The sequence below is a fragment of the Scyliorhinus torazame genome, chromosome 4 (genome assembly GCF_047496885.1).
Source record: "Scyliorhinus torazame isolate Kashiwa2021f chromosome 4, sScyTor2.1, whole genome shotgun sequence".
Lineage (NCBI taxonomy): Eukaryota > Metazoa > Chordata > Chondrichthyes > Carcharhiniformes > Scyliorhinidae > Scyliorhinus > Scyliorhinus torazame.
Window position 1 is genome coordinate 63,089,014 of NC_092710.1, and position 20,743 is coordinate 63,109,756.

Here is a 20,743-nt window from a genome sequence, read left to right on the forward strand (position 1 = left end):
CTGATATTTGGCCTCACTTCGCTTGGCGTGTTATTGGCGATGGACATGGAAAAGGGGAATATTATGTATCTGTGTAGCCCCAACCAATCTACAAGGATACATCACCTATGCAAAGGTGATGTTCTTTGCTGCCCCCATATACGAGGACATGGTATCGACTCATGGAAGGTCATCAAAGTTAAGGAGAATGCAGGAGTCATGAAGCAGTTGCACCGGTCCCGGCGATGGGAAGGGAACATTATATGGACATTGCTTTGTTTTTGGAATACATGTAAATTTGATTTTGGATGTGTTAAGAGTGGTACAATAAAGGTAAAATCAGGCTGTCAGAAGAGTGTAGGAAGAGGCTATGAGAAAGAGAAAGGGACTAGAGAGAGGACGGGGCGTATGAGAAGGGAAGTACAGCTAGAACGTACGTTACTGGAAGATACACTTAAGTTAATTAAAGGCCAAACTGAGGAAAACCCGGGTAGTATGAATCTCTTCTACCAGATTTACCACCGTCTGTATGGCCAGGGACGGGTTGTCTGCTACCCAAACCCCGCAGCGGTGACTAGGTTATTTTCTGTTTCACCGCTTTGGGGCACTCCCCAAACGGTGGTTCATTGTCAGCATTCCGAACCACTGCCCGATCAGTTTACTCTTCCTTACGATCCGGGTTCAGCACCACCGGCTATTTGCCTTCCCCTTCCTCGGGATAATTCCCATTCACAGTACGATAGGCTGCGACGGTGCAGGGCGTACATACCTAGCCACTTCACTCCCAATAGGGATTCCCGGTCGTACGAGAATTGCTTCAGCAATGAAGGATATGGCTGTTTGCTGGTAGAGGTGGACACAAATATAACATGTCTGGTTCCCAACTGTACGGACAGGAGGTGCCATATCACCCAGGCGTCTGGCCAATGCGTTTGTTACAACACCACTTGCGTTCCATTGACGCCGGCCTCCAGCTCCTCTGTGGCTGGGCGAATGTCTCTCATATCACTGTTGGGACTAGGGCTTTCCGCATTGCTGGGCGGCCCGAATGGGCATTTCAAAGTTGGATAAACTGGGCTACTGGGAGGTCCTTACGCAACCGATATGCTGATTGTGATGCTAGCCTCCACACGGAACAAGGATACTACTTTTATTTAATGGTACAGCGACCAACGTTTTGTCACCCCCATTTCCCCGCCGAATTGCTATAGGGACTCTAGTCCCTACCACAGTCCCCTGCCCTTCGGCGTGGAACCTGCATAATCAGTTAGCACGCCGGGCAGTCTCTGCTGAATTTTGCGAGAACTGGAAAAAACCTCAGGTTCTTGCACCCAACCGGAGCCACTCAGCCGGGTGGGGCATTCTGAGCGTATTGACACTGAGAGGTGTGGGGGGTTCCTTGGCTGTCAGTGATCGGAATTATTTTATTTGCGGCCTTACCATCTTGGGAAATGAAACCTTGGGAGCCCTCGGGGCAATAACTAAGGAGTTGTCTCAGCTACGGTTGTTTGCAATGCAGAACCGGTATGCTCTTGACTATCTTCTGGCCCGTGAGGGTGGGGTATGCGCCATAGTACAGGGCAAGTGTATCATGGGAGTTCAGGACTTGACCGCTAACATCACTAAATTTATGGATCGCATACGGGATCACTTGGACGGGATGCAGGATCCTGGCTCTTGGGGTAACTGGGGATTTGGAGGATGGAAGGACTGGTTGATAAATATGACCATGTATCTAGTGGTAGCTATCGGCTGCATCTTTGTGGGCCTGGCCATCCTTAAATTTGTGATGGGTAGAATGTGGGGTGCACTGGATCAGATCACCGCCCCAATCACCGAAAAAATTTTTTTTAACTGTTAAAATCCATGAGGGTGAGGCAGATGAAGGGGGGCTAAGACAGGAATTGGAAATGCAGCGACGGATCTTTTTAGATGAGGAACCGTAGCTATGGATTGGATAGTTCGGTTATCATGGAATGATAAAAGGAGGGAATGACGAATGTGATATAAAATAGTTACTTTCGAGATACTAGTTAATGTAATGTAGAAATAAGCCACTTTGATTCTGGCAGATAAGAGACAAAGGGATTTGAGACCGCATGGAAAAAGCAGGAAGAGGTGTGTCTATGAGAGTGATGCTGCATTGATAGGGGCCAGAGAAAGGGATTGGAAGTGAGCCAATCAGAATAGATCAAACAGGTCAGGAGGGACATAGGCTGACCTATGGGTGTCGAGTATGTGAAACTTGATACCATTTGAATTGATTTTGCAGAGATCCCTTTGTCTCTTTGTTCAGTCGCTTTCTGGAGTGTAGGAGACTGGATGTCTCTTATGTTTCTGTAAGATGAATTAAGCTTGCAAGCTAAATAAATAACTTCTTTTTACGTGCGAATCCATCTCAACTTTTATTGAGGCCAGACTGACAGGGAAAGAAATTTGGGAATCAACACTTTAGTTAATTCTGATCACAGAGTCCCTTGCAATTCTCCAATACAGGAGTATCGGTTACCACAGCTTTCAGGCAGTCAAATGCCCGTTGAAACTCCGCTGTCCATTGAAATTTTTTAATACGTTTCTTCAGCAAGTCCATCAGTGGAGCAATCACATTGCACAACTCTTGCACAAATGGTCGATCAAATCCACTCATGCCAAGAAAACGTAGTATTTCCCTTCGTCTTGAGGCATCGGAAACACCTCAAGGAAAGTGATTCGGGTTTTTCCAAATTCACTTTTGGCTAGGTTTATTACCAAACCCGCCTCCTGAAATCGATGTAAGAACTCCATACGATGTTGTAAATGTTCTTTCCATGTCTGGAAGTCGGAAATAAAAGCAGATTGTCCCACTTTCTCAATGCAACCCTTCAAACGTGGGATAGGATAAGAGTCCGTTCTTGTAACTGCATTCTCCTTTCTCTAGTCCACACTCAACCGTTGGGTACCATCTGGTTTCGGCACCATCACTATGGGTGAGCTCCATTGGCTGCAACCCACTTCAATTATGCCATTTTTAAGCATACTACCAATCTCTTTGTCAACCTGTGCCAATTTTAGAGGATTAAGTCTATATGGATGTGTTTGATTGGAACAGCATTTCCCACATCTACATCATGTATAGACATTTTAGTACTTTCCAATCTATCTCCACAAACTTGCCCATGTGATATCAATAACACTTTAAGGTCAGTTCGTTCTTCCTCTGGAAGATAACTCAACAATTTATCCCAATTTTTAAGAGCATCCTCCTTTTCCAATTTAATTTGAGGTATGTCACATTCAAAGTCATCTGGATTTGGTTCGTCACTTTGAGTTAGAATCATTAAAACCTCTTTTTTCTCTCCTTCCCTTTCAAATACCTTTTAAGCAGATTCACATGACACACTCGGTGAGTCTTCCTTCTATCTGGTGTTTTTACCACATAATTCACCTCACTTAATTTCCTTTCAATCTGATAAGGTCCACAAAACCTAGCTTTTAAAGGTTCACCTACCACTGGTAACAACACTAAAACTTTATCTCCACTGGCAAAACTACGAAGTTTGGATTTATTGCTCGCGACCCGTTTCATCACATTTTGTGCAACTTTCAAATGTTGTCCAGCCAATTCACCTGCTCTATTTATCGTTCCCAAAAATTTGACACGTAATCCAATAGTGTAACTTCCGATTTCTCCCTCACCAATTTTTCTTTAATCAATTTAAGTGGTCCTCTTACCTCATGACCAAAAATTAGTTCAAAAGGACTAAATTTGGTTGACTCATTAGGTGCATCCCTAATTGCAAACAGTACGAATGGAATTCCTTTATCCCAATCCTCTGGATAATGTTGAAATAAGCCCTCAACATTGTCTTTAATGTCTGAAACCATCTTTCTAACGCTCCCTGCGATTCTGGATGGTGGGCAGTTGATTTAAATTGTTTTATTCCTAAACTATCCGTAACTTCTTTGAATAACTTTGAAGTAAAATTAGATCCTTGATACGATTGAATTTCTGTGGGTAGTCCATGTCTAGAAAAGAATTCATGCAACTCCTCCACTATCATTTTAGCTGTAATATTACGTACTGGAATGACCTCTGGAAACCTAGTAGACACATCCATTATAGTCAAAAGATATTTAAAAAAAAAAAAAATTATTCAAGTGTTCACAAAATATCAACAGCAAAATAAAGAAAGAAAAGACCCCCCCTCCCCCCCCCCCCCCCCCGTATACATACATAATAAATTAACAGCCTTCATCAACACAAAGGCGTCCACTCAGGAAAAACAAACCAACCACCCCCCCCCCCCCCCCCCCCCCCTCCGGGTTGCTGCTTCTGCTGATCATCTTCTAACATTGTGCCAGGAAGTCTAGGAACGGTTGCCACCACCTGAAGACCCCTTGCACCGATCCCCTTAAGGCAAATTTCACCCTCTCCAATTTAATAAACCCCGCTATATTGTGGATCCAGGATTCCACGCTTGGGGGCCTCGCATCCTTCCACTGAAGAAGAATCCTTCGCCGGGCTACCAGGGACGCAAAGGCCAGAATACCGGCCTCTTTCGCCTCCTGCACTCCCGGCTCCTCTGCCACCCCAAATATTGCGAGTCACCAGCCTGGCTTGACTCTGGAATCAACCACCATTGACACAGTCCTCTCTGCACCCTTCCAAAAGTCCTCCAGCGCTTGGCATGCCCGGAACATGTAGGTGTGGTTTGCTCGGCTCCCTGAGCGCCTAACACACTTGTCCTCGCACCCAAAGAACCGGCTTATCCTTGCCCCGGCCATGTGAGCCTTATGCAGCACCTTAAATTGTATGAGGCTGAGACTTCCGGTGATGGCGGGCAGGAGGCGGCCGCACAATGGAGAGCTCCCGTTCGGCAACGGCATTTTCGGGGCTTTAAGCCCGGTCCTAGGGTCCACAGAGGCGGCAGAAGCAGGGAGAAGGCACGGAGGAGGCACAGTGAAGTCACAGGAGGAAAAAAAGAACAAAGAATAATGTCGAGAGTGAGCAAGAAAATGGCCGGAAAAAAAACAGCTGAAGGTCCGTCGGGGAGTGGAAAGGTCACCGCGGGGTCACCAAGGAAAATGGAGGCTGGAGCACCAGGGAAGGCCGCACTGCTTATAGCTGAAAAAATAACTGAGATGATGGCTGCGGAATTTGAAAAGCAGTTGGCGCAGATTGCAAAATGCATGGAGTCGGTGAGGAAGGAGATGAGGGAGGTTTTGAGTGTGCTGGTGGAGGAGGCGGTTTCCCCGGTGAGCATGGAGGTGGCGAGCGCAGTGGCGGAGGTGCGAGAGCAAGGGGAAGTGCTGAAGGAAGTGGAGGAGACGTTAGTGCAGCACGGTGATCAACTTGCCTCGATGGGGAAAGAGATGCGGAAGGTGATGGATACTAACAAGCACCTGCGAGGAAAAATAGAAGACCTGGAAAACAGATCCAGGCAACAGTATTTGAGGATTGTGGGGCTGCCCGAAGGAGTTGAAGGACCGAAGCCGACTGAGCATTTTGCCGTGATGTTGGCAAAACTATTGGGGGAGGGGGAGGATCCCTCCCGATATGAACAGGATCGGGATCATCGGTCGTGGAGGCCTGTACCAAAGGCGAGTGAGCCGCCAAGGGCAGTGACTCTGTGCTTCCGTAGGTACAGTATGAAGGAGAAGGTCCTGAGCTGGGCCAAGCAGAAGCGGGTGGTGCAGTGGGCTGGAGCTGGTATACATGTATACCAGGACTTTACGGTGGAGCTGGCAAGGAGGCGGACTGCCTTCAACCGGGTGAAGAGGGCACTGTACATTAGCAAGGTGCGGTGCGGCATTGTATATCCAGCGAAGCTGAGGGTGACTTACAAGCTCAGGGACTTTTATTTTGGAATGGCGGAAGCAGCGGAGGAGTTTGAAAAAGCAGAAGGACTGTGGCAGAACTGACAAATTGAGGAATGGCCATGTGCCGATGTAACCTCATGACTGTATTTTCTTCTTTTTTGTATCACTGCGCACGGGTGTAGAGACTAAAGGAGCTAATGTGGTATATATTTGGACAAGGGAAGGGACGGGACTTTCACTCGAAATGAGGGTTCTTTGGGGTGTAGGTGGATATGCAGGGTTTGTGTGCTAAAAGGGGATCTTTGGGCTTTCCTAGGGCCAGGCAAGTGGGAAAGGGACCCGGGCGGGGGTCTCCACGCTGGCCGGTTTAAGCCGGCCAGTGAACGGGAGTGAGGTGGGGGAGGGGCTGCGGCCATCGGAGCCTGACAGAACAGGGTCCGAGTGGTCTAGCCGGGGTGGAAAGTTGGGGGGAAGGAACCGAGGTTGGGGGGAGGAGTTTTACAAGAGGCAGTGCACGGGAGGAGCTGGAGACCTGGGGTGCGGGGGGGGTGGGGGGGGGGGGCTGTGTAAGATTAAGGGTGACTACGGGTAATCCCTGATTCCTTTTTGTCATTTGTTTATGTAAACATGCGGGTTGAGGTTTGGGGGTTGGTGGGTAGATGGGATCGTTGTTATTATGGGGACTGACATATCTTGCTGATTATTGTTTATTGTTGATGGATGTAAATGTGGGAGAAAATGTGAAAAAGGAGAATAAAAATGTTTTTTTTTTTAATTAAAAAATTGTATGAGGCTGAGCCTCGCGCAAGAGGAGGAAGAGTTCACTCACCCCAGGGCTTCCGCCCACATCCCCTCATCAATCTCCTCACCCAACGCCTCCTCCCTTAGCTCCTCGTCCTCCTCCTGCATCACCTGATATGTTGCCGAGATCCTCCCCTCTCCAACCCACACCCCCGACAGCACCCTGTCCTGGACCCTGCGTGGCTGCAACAGTGTGATCTCCACCAGCTTCCGGCCAACAAACGCCCTTGCCTGCATATATCTGAACGTGTTCCCCGGGGGGAGCACGAACCTCTCCTCCAGCTCACCCAGGCGCGCGAACATCCCGTCCACAAACAGGTCCTCCATCCTTCTAATACCTGCCCTGTGCCAGCTCAGGAACCCTCCGTCCGCCGTCCCCGGGACAAACCGGTGGTTCCCCCGAATCGGGGACCACACCGAGGACCCCACCACCCCCCTGTGACGTCTCCATTGCCCCCACATTTTGAGGGTTGCCGCCACCACCGGCTCGTAGTATACCTCATTGGACGAAGCGGCAGTGGCGCTGTCACCAGCGCCTCCAGGCTCGTTCCCACACAGGACGCCATCTCCAGCCTCTTCCACGCCACCTCATCCCCCTCCATCACCCACTTGTGCACCATTGCCATGTTGGCGGCCCAATAATACCCACAGAGGTTAGGCAGCGCCAACTCCCCCCTATCCCTGCACCGCTCCAGGAACACCCTTCTCACCCTCGGGGTCTTCTGCACCCACAGAAACCCCATAACGCTCCTGTTAACCTGCCTGAAGAAGGCCTTCGGGATCAGGATGGGGAGGCATTGGAATAGGAACAAAAGCCTCGGGAGCACCGTCATTTTAACTGACTGCCCCCGACCCGCCAGGGAGAGTGGCAGCACGTCTCACCTCTTAAACTCTTCCTCCATCTGCGCCACCAGCCTCCTGAAATTAAGCTTATGTAGGGCCCCCCCAGCTCCGAGCCACCTGGACCCCAAGGTACCTGAAACTCCTCTCCGCCCTTTTTAGCGGGAGCTCACCAATCCCCCTCTCCAGGTCCCCTGGGTGCACTACGAACAACTCTCTCTTCCCCATATTAAGCTTGTACCCGGAGAAATCTCCAAACTCCCTAAGGATCCTCATCACCTCTGGTATTCCCCCCACCGGGTCCGCCACATATAGCAGCAAATCATCCGCATAGAGCGACACCCGATGCTCCTCCCCATCCTGCAACAGCCCCCTCCAGTTCCTTGACTCCCTCAATGCCATGGCCAGGGGTTCAATCGCCAGCGCAAAGAGCAGGGAGGACAGGGGACACCCCTGCCTCGTCCCCCGGTGCAGCCGGAAATACTCTGACCTCCTTCTGTTCATGGCCACACTTGCCACTGGGGCCTCATATAGCAGCCTCACCCACCTGACGAACCCCTCCCCGAACCCAAACCTTTTCAACACCTCCCACAGGTACCCCCATTCCACCCTATCAAAGGCCTTCTCCGCATCCATCGCGGCCACTATCTCTGCCTCCCCTTCCATCACCGGCATCATTATAACATTCAAGAGCCTCCGCACATTAGTATTCAACTGCCTCCCTCTCACGAACCCCATCTGATCCTCGTGTATGACCTGCGGCACACAGTCCTCTATCCTCATGGCCAAAATCTTTGCCAGCAACTTTGCATCTACATTTAGGAGTGAGATCGGCCTACATGACCCAGACTGTAGGGGATCCTTGTCCCGCTTCAGAATCAGGGAAATCAGTGCTCTAGACATCGTCGGGGGCAGAGCCCCCCCTTCCCTTGCCTCATTGAAGGTCCTTACCAACAGCGGGCCCAGCAGGTCCGAATACTTCTTGTAAAATTCAACCGGGAACCCATCCGGCCCCAGTGCCTATTCCGCCTGCATGTTTCCTATCCCTTTGCCCAACTCCTCCAACCCAACCGGCGCTCCCAACCCCGTACCTCCCCCTCCTCCACCCTCGGAAACCTCAGCCAGTCCAGGAAGCGACCTATCCCTCCCTCCTCCAGTGGGGGCTCAGACCGGTACAGTTCCTCGTAGAAGTCCCTGAAGACCCCATTGATACGCACCACACTTCGCACCGTGCTCCCTCCTCCATCCCTAACTCCCCCGCTCTCCATAGCTGCCTCTCGCTTCCGAAGCTGGTGCGCCAGCATCCGGCTCACCTTTTCCCCGTGTTCCTATACCGCCCCTTGCACCTTCCTCCACTGCGCCTCCGCCTTCCTGGTGGTCAACAAATCGAACTCAGCCTGGAGGCTACGCCACTCCCTCAGCAATCCCTACTCCGGGGCCTCCGCATACCTCCTGTCCACCCTCACCATCTCCCCCACCAACCTCGCCCTCTCTCTCCTCAACCCCCTCTCCTTGTGCGCCCTAATGGAGATCAGCTCTCCTCTGACCACCGCCTTCAGCGCCTCCCAAACCACGCCTACTTGCACCTCCCAATTGTCATTAGCCTTCAGGTACCTCTCGAAATACCCCCAGACCCCTCCCCCCCCCCCCCCGCTCACCTCCTCTTCCGCCAGCAACACCACCTCTAGGCGCCACAGCGGGTGCTGGTCCCTCTCCTCCACCAATTTGAGGTCCACCCAGTGTGGAGCTTGATCAGAAATGGCTGTCGTCGAGTACTCTGTATCCTCCACCCTCAGAATCTGCGCCGTGCTCATGACAGAAAAGTCAATCCGGGAGTAGGCCTTGTGGACATGGGAGAAGAATGAAAATTCCCTGGCCCCCGGCCTCGCAAACCTCCATGGGTCCACCCCTCCCATCTGATCCATGAACCCCCTCAGCAGCTTGGCCGCCGCCGGCCTCCTGCCCGTCCTAGACATAGAGCGATCTAGTGCCGGGTCCAGCACCGTGTTGAAATCCCCCCCATTATCAGGCCCCCTGTCTCCAGGTCCGGAATCCGGCCCAGCATACGTCGCATGAACCCTGCATCGTCCAGATTTGGGGCATATACATTGACCAAAACCACCCGCTCCCTCTGCAGCTTGCCACTTACCATCACATACCTACCGCCATTGTCTGCCACAATGCTCGACGCCTCGAACGACACTCTCTTCCCAACCAAGATCGCCACCCACCCCCCCGATTTTTTGCATCCAAACCCGAATGAAACACCTGCCTACCCACCCCTTACTCAACCTTACCTGATCCGCCACCCTCAGATGCGTCTCCTGTAGCATTGCCACATCCGCCTTCAGCCCCTTCAGGTGCGTGAACACCCGGGCCCGCTTGACCTCGCCCATTCAATCCCCTTACTTTACAGGTTATCAGCCAGATTAAGGGCCTACTCACCCCCCTCCCCCGCCAACTACCCATAGCCCTTCCTAGGCCAGCCACATGCCCGCTGCCCCCCCCGCACGACCCATTCCCCACAGCGGCAGACCCCGCCCCGACCGCCTCTACCAACTCCAGCTCCCCCTTGGCCATTTCAGCAGCAACCTGGTTTCCCCCCCCCCCCCCCCCGCCCCAAGCTAGGCCGCCCCCTAGTGGCATTGATCCCCCCATTGCACTCCCGTAAGTCAGCTGACACCTGCTGACCCCGGCCACTCCTGCTGCTCCATCAACCGCCCCCCGCGCCCCCGGTGTGGAACTTCCCGGGGGGCGCGGAGGAACCTACGGATCCTGGGTCTCCTGGAGGGGCTGGAGAGATCAGACGTGGGGGCCTACATGGTCACCATGCTGAAGTCGCTGATGGGAGTGGGGCCCTTAGAGCTGGAGGGGGCCCACCGAGTGCTGGCGAGGAGGCCCAAGCTCAACGAGCTGCCGCGGGCGGTGTCCACCAGCAGGCTCTCATCCATTCCACTCCCAGCGCGGGAGAAAAGCCCACGCTTCCCAACTTCGGCCCCGCCCCTTCAAACCTAAGCGCAGGAACAAGCCCGTGCTTTCCATTCGCCCGGCCCCGCCTCCTGTGGCGCAGCTCCCTTTCCAGGCCCGGCCCCACTACCCACAACTCAGGCCTCTCCCTCCCCGACCGGGGGCCCCATTTCCCCTACCGACCATCAACTCCCCAAGCAGTTTACCTACCCCCACCCCCCCCCCCCACGAGCCCACCCGGCGGACCTAAACAAAACGCTGCCTAATCAACCCCCGAAAAACATAGAACCCCCCCTCAAAACACAACACAACAATCCTCAACCATCCCTCCACCGTGATCCCTCGTCCCTGACCCTAAGTCCGAGCCAATTTTTTGGCCTGAACAAAGGCCCACGTCTCCTCCGGGGACTCGAAATAGTGGTGTCGATCCTTATAGGTGACCCGCAGACACGCTAGCTGCAGCATACCGAATTTCACCCCCTTCCTGTCCAGCACTGCCTTCGCCCGGTTGTAACTGGCCCTCTTCTTCGACACCTCCATGCTCCAATCCTGGTAGATCCGGACCTCCGCATTCTCCCACCTGCTGCTCCGCTCCTTCTTGGCCTACCTTAACACACATTCTCGATCAGCAAACCGGTCGAACCGCATCAGCACCGCCCTCGGCAGCTTGTTGGGCTTGGGCCTCCTCGCCAGCACTCGGTGGGCCCCCTCCAGCTCCAAGGGCCCCGCTCCCATCAGCGAATTCAGCTTGGTGACCATGTAGGCCCCCATGTCCGATCCCTCCAGCCCCTCCGGACACCCAGGATCCGCAGGTTCCTCCGACTCGACCGGTTCTCCATTTCCTCAAACCTCGCCTGCCATTTCTTGTGCAGCGCCTCGTGCGCCTCCACCTTCACCGCCAGGCCCAGGATCTTGTCCTCGTTCTCTGAGACCTTCTGCCAGACCTCCCGGATCACCGCCCCTTGGGCCGTCTGGGTCTCCAGCAGCTTATCGATTGAAGCCTTCATCGGCTCCAGCAGCTCTGCCTTTAGTTACATAAAACAGCGCTGGAGAAGCTCCCGCTGCTCTTGCGCCCACTGCCTCCACACTGCCTGGTCTCCACCCGCCGCCATCTTGGTCCTCTTCCCTCGCACCTTTCTTTGGTTCAATGCCACTTTTTTAATCGCCAAACCCCTGGTCCACTCCATACACTATCGGGGGAATATTGCTATCCCATTCCCACACCGGGAAACGTCGAACAAGCGCCGTTACGGGCCCTAAAAAGAGCCCAAAAGTCCGTTTTTCGCGGGAGCTGCCGGACGTGCGTCTTAGCTCCTCATAGCCGCAACCGGATGTCCAGTCAAAAGATATTGATTCCCACTTTTTGTTTGAGGAAGGGGTCCTACACTATCAATTAGGACCCTTGTAAAAGCTTCCTCAAATGCTGAAATGGGTATTTAGGGTGCTGGTTTTATCACTGCTTGAGGTTTCCCTATCACTTGACATGTGTGACATGATTGACAACATTTAACTACATCTTTATGTAGTCCAGACCAATAAAAATATTTCTGGATTTTAGCTTGAGTTTTCCTTATCCCCAAATGACCTCCCACTGGTACCTCATGTGCCACTCGCAACACCTCCTTTCTATACATTACCGGCAACACTACTTGATGAACTTCTGCCCACTTTTCATCCGCCTGCACATGTACAGGTCTCCATTTTCTCATCAAGACATCACTTTTATGGGAATAACATTCTGGTATACTCTCAGATTCCTATTCCGCATATGTTTTCTGATATATCCGTTTAATTTCTACATCTTTCTATTGTAACTCCGCCAATTTTCCTGAACTAAAAATATCCGCCTCATCCTCCACCTGTTTCTGTTCTTTTTCTAAAATCGTTTCTGATAATTGCACTTCAACTTCATCTTCACTCTTTGATTTCTCCTCTTGTCTTAACCTGTGACTTTGTGATCTTGTTAATACACAATCCGGAAAAATCCCAGGATATTCGTCCTTCAACACTTCAGTTATCTGATTTTCCACTGGCTTATCAACCACAGTAGGCATCACACCCACCTCCGATCCAGCTATAACATTACCCAAGATATACTCTATTCCTGGACAAGATACTTTCTCTATTACTCCTACTACCACTTCACCACTCTTTACTGGACTTTTCAACCTTACCTTATACAATGGAACGCTACTCCTCTCACCCTGAATTCCACATATCACCACCTTTTCTGGCAACATTCTTCCCAAACTACATAATTCCTCCTCTCTTACCATTAAAGATTAACTAGCTCCCGTATCTCTTAAAATTGTGACTTCTTTACCTGCTCCTCCTGCTACACATGAGTAAACTTTACCCACACAAGTAAATTCTTTAATGATATCTGGCACCTTTGTATCAATCACCTCTTGATCCGGCTGTACAATCGTTTGCACCTCCTTCGCTTCACTTGGGCTTTCCTTTACCACTTTAACAAACCCCACTGTCTTTTCCTATTTTACCACATCAGCCTTCCCAGTGCTTTTCTTCAACCACCAAAACTGTGACTTTACATGGCCTAGTTTATTACAGTGAAAACATTTAGAACTTTTCATTTCTTTTCCACCCTCCTGGATCTCTTTTTAATTTGAGGTACACTCTCTTTATTATCTCCCATCAGATCACCTTTACCTTTACCACTTGAGAATTTCTCATGTCCCCAGTTTCTATCCCTCGCCGGCTGAAACTGATGTCTGAGACCAAGCTTTGATTTATTACTAATTCATAATCATCTGCCATTTCTGCTGCTAACCGCGCAGTTTTAACCATCTGCTCTTCCACATAAGTTCTCACTACATCAGGGATTGAATTTTTAAACTCCTCCAAAATTATAATGTCTCTGAGAGCTTCATACGTTTGGTCTATTTTCAAAGCCCTTAGCCACCTATCAAAATTACTCTGTTTGAGCCTTTCAAACTCCATGTATGTTTGACCAAATTCTTTCCTTAAATTTCTAAACCTTTGTCTGTAGGCTTCAGGCACTAGTCCATATGATCCTAAGATGGATTTTTTCACCTCCTCATACGTCCCAGATACCTCCTCCGGTAGTGATGCAAACACTTCACTAGCTCTACCTACCAGGTTTGTTTGAATCATTAATACTCACATGTCCTGTGGCCATTTCATTTGTTTAGCTACCTTCTCAAATGAAATGAAAAAGGCTTCTACCTCCTTCTCGTCAAACCTTGGCAATGCTTGGACATATTTAAATAGATTTCCACCAAGCTTTCGACTTTGACGCTCTTTCTCACTATCCTCATCACTATCATCCAACTGTACGTTACCCTTTAAATCTGCCAATTTTAACTGACTATCATGTTTCATGGCCATTTTCTGAATGTCAAACTCTCTCTCTTTATCTTTTTCCCTGATCTGTATCTCCCTTTCTTTTTCTGTTTGTTCTGCTAGGGCTATTCTTTATTTTCTCCTTTCTGCACTCTCCTTTTCTTTTTCCTCTCTCTCTTTTTCATAATAACGCTGCCTTAATTCTTTCTCATGTTCAAGTTGCTTTATCTGCAACTGGATCTTTGCCATTGCTAATGAGTCAGACTGTATCTCAGGCAACTTTAAATGCTTAGCCACCGCCATAATTACATAATCTTTTCGCATTTTGACAAGTAATGTTAACTGCAATGTTTTTTCCAAATCTAACAGTCTGCTTTTCGTCTCTGTCCGTATGGTACTGCGTGTGACCGTCTCCACCCCCAATAACTTCTGAGCCTCTGAAAGAGCCATTGTCCACAACACACTCCCCACTTAAACTATAATACCACACCTGAAAAGCAACCACAATATGCTCACCCCTCACTGTCTTTAAGTTCACTAAGCCAATCCAATAGATGCACCTTTATCACGGGCGAGCCCCCAATTGTTTTGGGTCTGGGTTGACAGAACCCCAAAGTGTTTCATGGAGTTCAACCGACCCACAATTATTATAGATTATGGTGTGGGAAGCACACAGCGTACTCTCCAGATGTGATACAGCAATTATGGACAAATGGTTTTAAAAACAAAACAATGTTTATTCTATGAACTCAATTTAACCTTTTTAAAAACAAACATTGAAAATCTTAACACACATTACTTCATAGATAACCCCAAAAGACTACAACACTAAATAATTTATAACCATTTGGATAGATGCAGCTTAATCCGGGATAGTCAACACAGATTCGTGAAGGGTAGGTCTTGCCTCACAATTTTGATTGAATTCTTTGAGGAGGTAACTAAGTGTGCAGATGAAGGTAGAGCAGTTGATGTCGTATACATGGATTTTAGTAAGGCGTTTGATAAGGTTCCCCATGGTCGGCTCCTGAAGATAGTAAGGAGGTGTCGGACAGAGGGAAATTTAGCCAATTGGATAAGTAACTGGCTATCAGATAGAAGACAGATGGTGGTGGTGGATGGAAAATTTTAAGACTGGAGACCAGTTACCAGCGGTGTACCACAGGGATCAGTGCTGGGTCCTCTGCTATTTGTGATTTTTATCAATGACTTGGAGGAGGAGGTTGGATGGTGGGTCAGTAAATTTGCTGATGACACCAAGATTGGTGGAGTAGTGGATGAGGGGGAGGGCTGTTGTAGGCTGCAAAGAGACATTAATAGGATGCAGAGCTGGGCCGAAAAATGGCAGATGGAGTTTAACCCTGATAAGTGCGAGGTGATTCATTTTGGTAGAGAAAATTTGAATGCGGATTACAGGGTCAATGGCAGGGTTCTGAGAAATGTGGAGGAACAGAGAGATCTTGGGGTTCATGTCCACAGATCTCTGAATGTTGCCACTCAAGTGGATAGAGCCGTGAAGAAGGCTTATAGTGTGTAAGCGTTTATTGACAGCAGGCTTGAGTTTAAGAGCCGCGGGGTTATGCTGCAACTATACATGACCCTGGTGAGACCACATTTGGAGCATTGTGTGCAGTTCTGGTCATATCATTATAGGAAGAATGTGGAAGCATTGGAAAGGGTGCAAAGGAGATTAACCAGGATGCTGCCTGGTTTGCAGGATAGGTCTTATGAGGAAAGGTTGAGTGAGCTGGGCCTTTTCTCTTTGGAGCGGAGGAGGATGAGAGGCGACTTAATTGAGGTTTATAAGATAATGAGGGGGATAGATAGAGTGGACGTTCAGAGACTATTTCCTCGGGTGGATGTAGCTGTTACAAGGGGGCATAACTGTAAGATTAAGGGTGGGAGATATAGGAGGGATGTCCGATGTAGGTTCTTTACTCAGAGAGTGGTAAGGATGTGGAATGGACTGCCTGCTGTGATAGTGGAGTCGGACACTTTAGGAAAATTTCAAGCGGTTATTGGATAAGCACATGGAGCGCACCAGAATGACAGGGAGTGGGATAGCTTGATCTTGGTTTCGGACAATGCTCGGCACAACATCGAGGGCCGAACGGCCTGTTCTGTGCTGTACTGTTCTATGTTCTATGTTTTAATCCTTCAACCTGTTCCTTTAAACAGCCAAAAGTCTTCAACCTACAAAAACAGACATGAGGTTACATTCAATATATTTATAGTCTTTGGATTTGCAGATATCAACAGACCAGCTCTGTGTATTCCTGCAGCTCTCGGCAAACACACACAGACACTCCCAGCTTTCTCCTCAAACTGAAACCAAAAGCAGAAGTGAGCTCAGCTCCCCCCACCCTCTGACATCACTTCAGTAATATGATCAGCTCCATTTCTTAAAGGTATATTGCTTAAACATCCATTTCTTAAAGGTACTCTCACATGACACAGGCCACACATGGCTAATGTTCCACATTGACAGGTAGATGCCTGTCTTGTACATGTACTGGAACAGCTTGGCTTGGTATGTGGGAACTTCTGGAGCACAAACCTTCAGTACAATTGCTGGGATATTGTCAGGGTCCATAAACTTTGCAGTGTCTGTTGCCTTCAGCCATTTCTTGATATCACGTGGAGTCAATCGTATCGGCTGAAGGGTGACATCTGAGAAGTTGGAGGCCTCTGGAGGAGACCGTGATGGAGCATTCACTTGAATTTCTGGCTGTAGACTGTTGCGAAGGTTTTGGCCTTGCATTTTGCACAGATGTGCTGGGTTCCTCCATCATTGAGAATGGGGTACATGATTGTCCACCATCATTCACGGCTGGATGCAGCAGGAGTGCAGAGCTGAGACGGTCAGCATGGTAGCACAACGGGCAGCACGATAGCACAGTGGTTAGCAGGGTTGCTTCACAGCGCCAGGGTCCCACGTTCGATCCCTCCTTGGGGCAGTGTCTGTGTGGAGTCAGAACGTTCTCCCCGTGTTTCCGTGGGTTTCCTCCGGGTGCTCCGGTCTCCCCCCACAGTCCAAAGATGTGCAGGTTAGGTGGATTGGCCATGCTAAATTGTCCTTAGTGTCGAAAAAGGTTAGGTGGGGTTACTGATAGGGTGGAGGTGTGGGACTTAAGTGGGTGCTCTTTACAAGGGCCGGTTCAGACACGATGGGCCGAATGGCTTCCTTCTGCACTGTAAATTCTATGTTGTAACATGATGCATTCGTTGGGGAATCGCTTAGCTGTATCTATTACCTGCTGCTAATGGTGTTTGACACACAAGTAATGCTGTGTTGTAGCTTCGCCAGTTTGACACCTCTTTTATAGGTATGCATGATGTTGCTCCTGGGAGGCCCGTCTTCAGTCTTAATTGAACCAACGTTCACTCTCTGACTTGGTAGTGATGGTAGAGTGGGGGAAATACCGGGAAATGAGGATGCTGCTGTTGATGGCCCATAGTGCTTCATGGATGCCGGGTCTTCCGTTGCTGTGTCTGTTAGAAGCCTGTCCCACTTAGCACGATGGTAGTGCCGCACAGCACCGTGGGGAGTATCTCAATGTGAAGATGAGACTTTGTCTCGACAAGGACTGTGCAGCGGTCACTTCTGCCGACACTGGCATGGATAGGTCCATCTGCAGCAGGCAGGTTGGTGAGGATGAGGTTAAGTATGTTTTTCTCTCTTGTTAGTTCCATCAGGATCTGTTGAAGTTCCAGTCTTCAACTATGGCCTTTAGGAAATGCCCAGCTCGGTCCGTGGTGGTACGACCTATCCACGCTGAAATGGACATTGAAGTCCCTCACCCAAAGTATATTCTGCGCCCTTGCCACCTGCAGTTTGCCTTCAACGGTGCTCATGATTGAGGAGTACTGACTGATCAGCTGATGGCATATAACAGGTGGTAATTAGCAGGAGGTTCCCTTGCCGATGTTTAACCTGAAGTCATAAGACTTTATGGCGTCCAGATTGGATGTTGAGGACTCGCAGGGCAATTCCCTCCCCACTGTATATACTGTGTCGCCACGTCTGCTCGGTCTGACCTGTCAGTGAGATAGCATATACCCAGGAATGGTAATACTGTTATCTGGGGCGTTATCTGTCAAGTATGAATCCCTGAGTCTGACTATAGAAGGCTGTTGTTAACTCGGCTGTGAGACAACTCTCCCAACTTTATCACACGCCCCCAGAATATCATATGGAGAACTTTGCAGGATCGTCAGGGCTGGGTTTGTTGTTTCTGGGTGGATGTCGGTTCGACTGAATGGCCGAGACGTTTCTTACAGAGAGAGCATTTAAGAGTTATGGGTCTGGAGTCGCATGATATCCAGACCAGATAGGATTGTGCAACATCATTTGAATTTAAGTTGCAGGTTATTTAAAGTTCCACGTCCTGCCATGATGGGATTCAAACCCGGGTCCCCAGAGTACTAGTCTGGCAACAATGACTCTACGTCACCACTTTCAAAATAAAAGCATCGGAACAATGTTGAACAACAAAAAAATCAGAATTTACATTAGAGAAGCAAAAGTATATGGAAAAGATAAAGAAACTGGCTCATCAATGCTCAGTACGGTACGGCAACACGGTAGCATAGTGGTTAGTACAATTGCTTCACAGATCCAGAATCGCAGGTTCGATTCCGGCTTGGGTCACTGTCTCTGCGGAGTCTGTACGTTCTCCCTGTGTGTGTGTGGGTTTCCTCCGGCTGCTCCGATTTCCTGCAACAGTCCAAAGATGTGCAGGTTAAGTGGATTGGCCATGCTAAATTGCCCTTAGTGTCCAAAATTGCCCTTATTGTTGGGTGGGGTTACTAGGTTATGGGGAAATGGTGGAGCTGTAGGGTTGGGTACGGTGCCCTTTCCAAGAGCCGCGGCAGACTCGATGGGCCGAATGGCCTTCTTCTGCACTGTTGATTCTATCATTCTACTTGTGTAAATGTCTTCACCTTGTACACAAATCGGACTCCTAAAACTACCTCCTGAAAATTCAAATATGTCGATGACATCTGCCTCGGAATGTAAGTCATTAACACCAACACCTTGGACTGAAACCAAACCTTGAGCAACACTGCAACACATGGCGACTCAAACCAAGCCCTGCAAAAATAGTATCTAGCTTATGGTTAGAAACTCAGCACTCGCACTCTACTTCTCAGTGGCAGAATACTGTGCCGCTGTTTGGTCAAGACCATCACACATGCATTCAGAGTTGGCACCCAACTGCATGCTACCATGCACATCATTACTGAAACCCTAGGTCAACCACTTCTCCCTTGCCCTACTTTCTTGGAAAACATCACTCCTCCACATATCCGCCGACTCTCAACAACCCACAAAATGACAGAAAATGTTTGCAATGCTTCCAGCTGCATCAAGATGATCTGTTCAACCCACCCAAGGTACTACTCTAATCAGGCAGGCCGATTGGAAAAAGCCCTCCCACACAGATCTCCAATGCAAATACCAGCAGGACAAATTAATGGGAATCATTGGACATCACAGATGGTGCCTAGCTCCCAGTAATTGTCCAGGTTCAAAAAATGTGTAACAGCCAAAACAGAAGAAAATAAATGGAATAAACAAGGGTCTAACAGGGATTAACAACAGGATCTTTCCACGGCACATCAGGAAACCATATGGAATGAGAAAATAGCTGTATGGCTGGAGCTGCACAACGACCGTCCGTTACAGAAATTGTAATTCCCAATGAATGTTATGGAAGGAAATATGATGCAAGCAGTACAAGAGGCAAGGGAGCTAAATCTCACTGTGCATTAGAAATAAAATTTCATGTTTAGTCAAATGATGACAGAGATGTGATGTGAGCTGTCACTGAAGAAATGAGTTGTAATTAATTATTGAATTGTATGCCACGAGTTAACAGTGCGTTATGGTAACTATTTTTTAAATTGGTAATGGGTTCGATGGTTATGGAGAACGGCCAGTACGGTGGAGTTGAGGCCATGATCAGATCATCATGATCGTTTTGAATAGTGTAACAGGCTTGAGAGGCTACATTGCTTGATCCTGCTTCCATGTCAACTTGCTCCTTCCAAAGTGTAACACCTCACACTTTACAGGGTAAATTTCCATCTGCCATGTTTATGCCCATTTGCCCACCCCATCTGGATCTTCTTGTAACCCAAGACACTCAACCTCACTATTTTTTTTAATAAGCATTTTATTCAGGTATTTTTTGGTTTTACAGCGACAAGAAAATAAGCAATGTACATGAATCTATAAACATAGTGCAAAAAGCCGTCTTCCTCCCTGACAGGTCCCACCTTTATTAACCCCCTACTCTAAGCTAAACTAACCTTCTGCTGACGATTAATTTTCCGCCAAGAGGTCGATGAACGGTTGCCACCTCCAGGCGAGCCCTAACATTGACCCTCTCAAGCCGAACTTGATTTTCTCCAAACAAAGAAAGCTAGCCATGTCCGATAGACAGGTCTCCACTTTACACACCTATCTTCTACCCCAAAGAACCTGCTCGTCTGGGCGACTGTCATGTGAGCCCGGTGAACGACCTTGAATTGTATCAGACTGGGTCTGGCACATGTTGTGGATGCTTTGACTCTACTCAACGCGTCCTCCCGTAGACCATCCTCTATCTCTCCTCCCAACTCCTCTTCCCACTTGCGCGTCAGCTTCCCAGTTTGTGTGTCCTCTGCCCCCATAAGTTCCTTGTAAATGTCAGAGACCCTCCCTTCTTCCACCCACCCTCTGGAAACTACCCTGTCCTGTATCCCCCTTGGTGGTAGGAGCGGGAAGGTTGAAACCTGCCTGCGTTCGAAGACCTGCACCTGCAGGTACCTGAATTCGTTTCCCCTTGCCAATCCAAATTTTTCCTCCAGCTCCTTCAGGCTAGGAAAGCTCCCCTCTATCAACTTATCCCCCATCCTCTCAATCCCTGCATCTCCGGAACCCACCATCCATCCTTCCGGGGCAAACCGGTGATTATTACAAATTGGAGACCATACCGATGCTCCCTCTGCTCCCACGTGCCTTGTCCATTGCCCCCAGACCCTCAGG